This window comes from Mustelus asterias, chromosome 25 (assembly GCF_964213995.1).
Source record: "Mustelus asterias chromosome 25, sMusAst1.hap1.1, whole genome shotgun sequence".
NCBI lineage: Eukaryota > Metazoa > Chordata > Chondrichthyes > Carcharhiniformes > Triakidae > Mustelus > Mustelus asterias.
Window position 1 is genome coordinate 18716364 of NC_135825.1, and position 8529 is coordinate 18724892.

The following is an 8529-nucleotide window of genomic DNA, read 5'->3' on the forward strand; positions in this document are numbered from 1 at the left end:
TATACCTAGCACAAAGGAAAATGGTTGTGGTTGTTCATGGTCAATCATCTCAGCCCCACGGCATCACTGAAGGAAATACTCAGGGTAGTGTCCTACACCCGACCATCTTCAGTTGCTTCATCCATGACCTCCCTGCGTTATAAAGTCCAAAGTCTGAATTTTTGTTTATAGTTGCAGAGTTCAACACCATTAATGACTCCTGAGATACTGACGCAGTCTGTGCCCATATGCAGCAAAAGCTGGACAATTTTCAGTCTTGGGCTGAAAAACAGCAACAAACCAGACAAATACAAAACAATAATACTCTAACCACAAGGTAATAATCTCGCCCCTTGACACTCAATGGTATTACCATCTCTTAGCTCCCTATAATTAAGCATCTGTAGGGTTACTATTGACCAGAAACTGAACTGTTTCAGCTATGCAAATACTGTGGCTACAAAAGAACATCAGGGGCTGGAAATTTGGCAATAAGAAACTCACATCCCAACTCCCAAAGTCCACCCAGATCTATAAGACTCAAGATAGGAAGGTGATGGAATACTCTTCACTTGCAAATACAATACTTAAGAAATTCAACATTACCTAGGATAAAGCAACCTGCTTGATGTATACACCATCCACCACCATAAACATTCACTCCCTCCACAGCCGGTACAGTGAAGGCAGTGTGTACCATCTACAAGATACACTGCAGCAACTCACCAAGCCTCTCAACAGCACCTTCCAAACTGTAGCCTCTACTGAGGACAACAGCAGGAGACCCAGGGAACACCAGCACATGAAGGTTCCCCTGAGACCCACATACCATCCGGACTTGGAACCATACCACCATTCCTATACTGACAGTGGGCCAAAAACCTGCAATTCTCTTCCTATCAGTTCTGTGGAAGTACCTCCAACAGGTGGACGGCAGTGGTTCAAGAAAGCAGCTCATCATCATCTTCTCAAGGGCATAGGGATGGACAACAAATGCTAGCCTTGCCAGCAATGCACATCCCATGAAAGATTTTTAAAAATCTTCTTTCAGCTGTCAGATCATTGACGTAGACATGTCACCCCATCCCTTTACTACCTCAGTTTTACCTTCTGTAACTTTCAAAAACCTCTCGGCCTCTGAAAAGCTTTCTTCTCCCTTAAAACCCATCTTTTCTAGTTATGGTCTTATTCTCTCTCTTTTTCAATGTTTTGACATCAGTTCCTATCTAATTTCCAACTATTACATGTTTTTTTAAAACAGCAAGAGTTCTATGCAAAATGTGGAAGATTTTAATACACTGGTTAAAATAAAAAAATCATGATTAAATTCCAGTTTGCTTCTCTTCCACCTCAGGAGACTTAATTTCTACAAAATAAGTAGATAATGCTCATGATTAAAAATTTAAAGAGTAGAAGCTTGATTATAAATGACTGACATAAAAGACTGTGGCAAGTAGCCAAAAATAATTAAACAAAGAAATAATTTTGAAATTCAAGTTTTTTAAAAGTTGAATATGCTCATTCGCACCAAGAAGTATTTTACTATAACCATTGAAACTGTGATAACAAATAACTTGCTTAGTCAGATAAAAGGGAAAAGTTGCAGATCAGTTCAGAAATCTAACTCAGAGAGCTAGGTTTTATGGGATCAATCTGCAGATCAAATCTCATTCATTCCAAACATGGCAACAGTTTTATTACTAAACTCCTTGTTTATAACAAAATAGCATACAAGTCATAACGCAATACCTAGTTTCTACAAGTGGATCTGACTGTATAATAAATGTGACATCTTCAGCCTTCATGTACGTGTTGCACGTCTTGCACTGTCACAAAAAGTTTGATGCAGTTTTCTAACACACAAATAAACTTACATTTTCATATCGTCGGGACATCCAAAGCCAATGAATGACTTGAATTACAATCAGTTGTTTTGTGGGTAAACACAATAACCAATATATCGAAGTTCTACAAACATGAAACGAATGAATGGCCAGATAAGGAATTTCTGGTGATGCGGCTCGAGGGACTGCTGGTTAGAAACATCGGAAAAACAGTTTGAATTTCGACATTCCCCCGAAAGGTAGACAGTGTCTTGTCCGAATGACAGCCCTCAATGCAGAACTTCTTCAATTGTTAAAGTTTATTTATTAGTCACAAGCTTACATTCACACTGCAATGAAGTTACTGTGAAAATCCCCTAGTTGCCACACTCCGGCGCCTGTTCGGGGAGGGAGAATTTAGCATGGCCAATCCACCTAAATTCCACATTTTTGGACTGTGAGAGCAAACCGGAGCACCCGGAAGAAACCTACGCAGGCACAGGGAGAACGCAGGCACAGGGAGAAGGATCAGCGAAGGGTCAGTCTGACAGATGCACTCATATCCTGGGACATGACCTTCTGATTCAGGATTCTGGCATCACAGAACCAATACTAAGATCACGTTTTGTTTTCTTGTTCAGAACAGAAGAACTTATTTTTACAAACCACTTGTGTCAGTGCAGGCACTCGCTTCCATGGAGACAGTGGTATCATAATATTTTCAAAAGATCGTTTAACGTGCTAGAATGTTAAAAGAATGCTTTGTGTAAGCAGCCACTGGATCCAAAATTGAGTAAAGAACTAACAAGAGATCATAGATTTAAAATTAAAAAGCTTAGCTACAAAAAAATAAACTCTTCCATCTTCACAGTTCAAAACAATGATAAAGTAAAACAGATTCTGAACAAATCTGCTAAGGTTCCATTAACTTCTTTTAAAAGGGAGCTAGTCAAATGTCTGATTGGGAGGTTTTCAGCTACAGCAAGCTACACATCACATATCTTGGTTAGCACTGCTGTCTCACAGCACCTGGGACCCGGGTTTGATTCCCGGCTGGGGTCACTGTCTGTGCGGAGTCTGCACGTTCTCCCCGTGTCTGTGTGTTTCCTCCGGGTGCTCCAGTTTCCTCCCACATCCAAAAGACATGCTGGTTAGGTGCACTGACCATGCTAAATTCTCCCTCAGTGCGCCCAAACAGGCGCCGGAGTGTGGCGACTGGGGGATTTCCACAGTAACTTCATTGCAGTGTTAATGTAAGTCTATTTATGACACTAATAAATAAACTTTAAGCTTTATCTACATGGAGATAAATCAAGTATAGCACATAATACAATGGGTTCTGCCCTACTGCAGGATGGAATATTGTGCTCAGAGAGCAGCCAGCCAGGGTTGGAGAGAGACGTGGACATGAATTTTTAGAATCTTGCTCAATATTATTTGAGGCTCAGGTAGCATTTAGGCAGAGTGTTCCATTAGGATATCAGTGTGGAGACCAACATGTACAATATGTCAACTGTTCCTGGTGTCAGCTTGCAAAGAAAATTACTTGTTAGAGCAAATTATCTTTTTAAAAACAAAACGTAAAACGTTATATAAGAGTAGCTAAAGCTAATATGGAATTACACCTCATAAAACTCAAAACCCAAGGGGAAAGATTTTCAAGTAGACATCAAAAAAAATGGCTAGCACACATCAAATTACATTTGTCATGTTAACTCTGGTTTAAAAAGATTGTGGAAGAAAATTTTAACCAGTACATCTGGAGAAAGATTGAGGGGGAAAAGACACCCCCAAAAACTGCAGCGGAAAACATAAAACACCCTACTGCAATGGCGCAGGCCAGAAACTCCAAGGTGTTTCGTGAAGTTAGCCTAGACCCGAGGTTTCACATTTGAGTTTGGCATTGGTAAGCATAAGGTGTTTCACTCAGGTCTGTTTCAAGTGATCCATGAGGAAACTTCTATCAAATAAAGTTTATTTAACAACACAACTAAAATATACCAAAAAGAATCAGCATAGCTTTTACCAATTACTTAAACATGACAGTATAATTCGTAACAGCTAGCTATCTCTGTTGTTCCAATTTAAAGCAATACCCCATATTCACACACCCTTCTTCAGAACTAATTAGCACTAAAACAATTAAGCTCGCGGGATATTAGCTTTCCAGCCGTTTTCAGAGGATATATCCTCAAGACAGCAAAACAGAAGTAGACCTAGTCTTTAGCAACTTGCAGTCTTCAGACTTCAGAGACAGAAAAAAAAATCTCTCTCTGCAGCTTCCAAAACAGCAACACTCAGACCGCAGAATCTCCAACTCCAAACAGTATCTGAAACAGCAACTAAGCCAGAATTCTCTGCGAAAGCCTAACTGTCCCCAGTCATTTGACCCGATCTGTCAATCATCCCAATCATGTTCTACTCTGCAATCCCGGGGGAACCCTAAAACAACAGAATACTGTTAAAACAAACATGGTATCAATTATACTGCTTCAGTAATAATAGAGGATACCAGTTGTAGACAAAATGATTCCGATAAAATGCCAGGGACTGCTAGAAACATCCTGCAGAGAAACATGATTAAAATAAATTTCCTAAAGGCACAGTAATGTCACACCATTCAGCAAGAACTTCAAGGTCTTCACAAAGGAGCACAAAGGTCTGAAGACCCCTATGAAACTCAGCAATGTTAAGCAACATCCAACAAGTAATAAAATTTAAAACAGCAATTTAGAGGGACACTCAGCTGCAGTTGTAATTCTTAGAAATCTTCCTAAAATTGATTTTATTTTAGTATAATTCAAGACTAATGAGACTATAATGTTACACTTATCAAGATTTCCTTCATCAGTTATATCAGGGAGAATTGGAAAATTTTGACCACAGGAGTTAGCCTTAACACTCACCTGTGGAAGAGGAGGACAACCGGTGGTAACTTAACAACCATAAGGCAGCACTGCGCATTGGTATCCTTGTTAAGGCTCGTAGACCCAGAGTTAACCACTCAGAAAGAGAGAGTCAGGAAACTGTAGTTCCAAAACAAGCAATCGGAACTATGTAGCCCAATCGCAACTAACTGTGGCAACAATAAAGGTAACCAAGACCCTAATTTTATCTATTCTGTTTTGAATGCCAGAGTTCAGCTAGGGACATGTCTCATCAGGCCATTAATCCACAGCACATCCAAGAACTTAACTGATTATGGTCACATCCAAGAACTTAACTGATTATTTTGCAAAGGCAAAATGATTGCATCAGTTTCCCCATGGACATCTGTATTCAACAGGGTGCAGTTTTTGCTGTCGCTCCAGTGCTCCAACCACAGGCAGCCATTGATTGAGTGCCACACCCTTAACATGCAGCTTGCAACATGTGCAGAGAATTATGCAGAAACATGCCCAGTTCTCTGGCAACCAGCATGATGCACCTATACTTTAGCAGTTCACCACCTACCCCATTGTTGGCGGAATGTGAGGTTACAGGCTAATTACTAGAGGCAAAGGACACCCTCCATACAAATGACTAATGTCAATTCTGCAGAACTCTGGCAGAACAGATGTAATGGTTGCAACAGACATGGCATTTAAGCAACAATTTTGATGCTTTCTGATGATGATACATCGAGTAGACTATTCAGAGTAAACTAGGGTGGTAATGCCACAAGACAAAATGTGCACAAGCTGCAAAGTAACTCTTTCATATCCTCAGACATGCTGCTCCAACTTGGAGGCAGACCACCCAATATCATCATAATTCTTGGTGCACATTAGTGCAGTTTCCTTTTGTGGTCTTGAGATCTGGTGAGCATTCCAACTTCCAACAAAAAATTTACCAGGATGCTGCCTGGCATACGAAAAGAGATTGGAGAAATTTGGTTTGTTCTCACTGGAACGACAAAGGTTGAGGGGGGACCTGATAGAAGTCTACAAGATTATGAGGGGCGTGGACAGAGTGAATAGTCAGAAGCTTTTTCCCCAGGCTGAAGGAGTCCATTATTAGGGGGCATAGGTTTAAAGTGCGAAGGGCAACGTTTAAAGGAGATGGACGAGACAAGTTTTTTTTTTACACAGAGGGTGGTGGGTGCCTGGAACTCGCTGCCGGGAAGGTAGTGGAAGCAGATTCGATAGTGACTTTTAAGGAGCGTCTTGACAAACATATGAATAGGATGGGAATAGAAGGATATGGTCCCCGGAACAATAGGGGGTTTTAGTTCAGTCGAGCAGCATGGTTGGTGCAGACTTGGAGGGCCAAAGGACCAATTCCTGTGTTGTAATTTTCTTTGTTCTATTCTCAGCAAAGCTAGGATCTGGCTATGCTTTTGAGACCCATCACCTGGGCTAGTTTTTCCCACTGGCCCGGGATCCTTTTTACTTGAGCTCTGAGAATCAGCATGTAGCTCATTAACTATCCCTGTTGCTTTCTCCATGGCAACGCTTCAGCCAGAGTTGATTTGTCATCCAATCAGCACCTTTTTTTCCCTGTAGCACAAGTTGTTGGATTTGGTATTCTTGCATTTGTCCTGATGAGTGCAAGACAAAGAGCTGTAGTAACATCTCTAGTCAGTCAACGTCTTCACCATGTACTTGAGATGATGGTTTAGGTAATTTTTTTACTCCAGGCTTGGTGTTGTGCTTAGGAACACTAGTTACCCAAGAGAATGAGGACCTGTCTGCCTGTCCTCGCCTATTACACTTGGACCACTTCTCCTGTGGGGCTGTACCTAGAGACTCTTGCTTTTGAAATTGTGTGCCTGATGCTGGAATTAAGTGAAATTACACTGGGGCGGCATGGTAGCACAGTGGTTAGCACTGCTGCTTCACAGCTCCAGGGACCTGGGTTCGATTCCCGGCTTGGGTCACTGTCTGTGTGGAGTTTGCACATTCTCCTCGTGTCTGCGTGGGTTTCCTCCGGGTGCTCCGGTTTCCTCCCACAGTCCAAAGATGTGCAGGTTAGGTTGATTGGCCGTGCCAAAATTGCCCTTCATGTACTGGGATGCGTAGGTTAGAGGGATTAGTGGGTAAATATGTAGGGATATGGGGATAGGGCCTGGGTGGGATTGTGGTCGGTGCAGACTCGATGGGCCGAATGGCCTCTTTCTGTGCTGTAGGGATTCTAAGATTCTTCTACACCTTTTTAAGTGATGCGTTCATCATTTAGATTTTTCCCACCAGCAGAAATCCTACCCCTCAACAAATGGGCAAGCTGCAAGTCACTGCTGCAAATCAACAAGATAAAAATGAGGCCACAACTTCAAAACTCGTTGGGCCTTCCGCCTCTGACTAGGCAGCTGGAGTCATCATTTCACTGACTAATCTCAAATCTATCCCATTTACTTTAGCAGTGTTCCCTTGTGCTTTATTTTTAAACTGTCTTATGATTAATTTGTGTGTACTGAATTTAAAAGGGCAGGGTGTTCTGCCATTAGATGGCAATGTATCTGATATGTTAGGAAGTTGGAATAAAGATAAAAAGTAAAGAATTGGATAAAAGAAAGACCAAGTGATTTAGCTGCATGGAGAACTTGTGAGATGGGGATTAATCTAGTAATAGGGCAGAAGAGACTTTTTTATAAGCAAAGTGGAGACAGTTGCAAAATGAGTCCTCAGAAAAAACAAGACTTTTGTGCAGAAGAAAACTGCAAGTCAGACCCCAGAGGTTCTGCTTTAAACTAGGAGAAAAGTTTACCAAAAGAAAGCTACAGGCCCTGTAATTATTTGCTGGATTTGGCTCATAGTTAAAACCTATGGGATTTTTTTTGGGGAAGGTGTATTTTCGGAGATAACACAAGTAGATAGATTTGGATTAATCAAGTATACTGTCTCGGTGACCATTATTGTGGTTAATTGCAAATGCTGTTCTGTACTATTGCTCGTGTGTTTTAAAGTTTAATAATTGTTTTATCATACGAATATTGACAACAAGACTTTCCTCACACAGTTTCATTTCTTCTCACATTATTCTAAATCGCAAAAATAAAAATTAAGAAACAGCATTTGAAGTTTCCATTCTGGGGTTTGGGATGCTCTCACATTGAACATCAGCAGGGTTTATAAAAGATAACAACAATTATGTAATATTAAGATCCACAATCCTCCTCGTGCACCACCAGCATCAACCTGGTGGACAAGGAAACAAAATTAAAAGGAGGAACTGGAGCTTGCTTAATTTTTTTCCAAACTTTAGTGATTACTGCCTTGAGACAGGGTGCCCAAAATTATCAACTGCTAATTATATGGGATGTGATGGCTTGCAATGCTATCAGTGGTCAAATATAAACGTGCATATTCCCACACTCCAACTTGAAATTGTAGCAAGTCAAAAAAGATTTTAATGGTTGCAGCCACAGTAGCTGTGGGGAAAGGCAGGAAAACGAGTTCTTATCTCCATCCACCCACCCTTTTACCACCTCCCCCTCCACTGCTCCCCACACCTAGAGACAACTCAAACGAGACATGTCCAGCAAGCCACCAAATGCTCGTACCAGAAACCAGTGTCAAATCTTATGCAGAATTCAGCTAAAATTTTATAGTTAGAAAAGCTACTACCTTCATCCAATAAGTATGCAGCTAAGTTCATTTTGTGGAGGATCTTGCTTGGTTCATACAAATCAACTCTAATTTGAATTAGTTTGTCTTCAATGGTCACCAAAATGTCTGATATATCAACTTAGTTTCAGAGTATTTTACTAAACGCTTGATAGCAAGTAACTGACAAGTGAACACCAAAG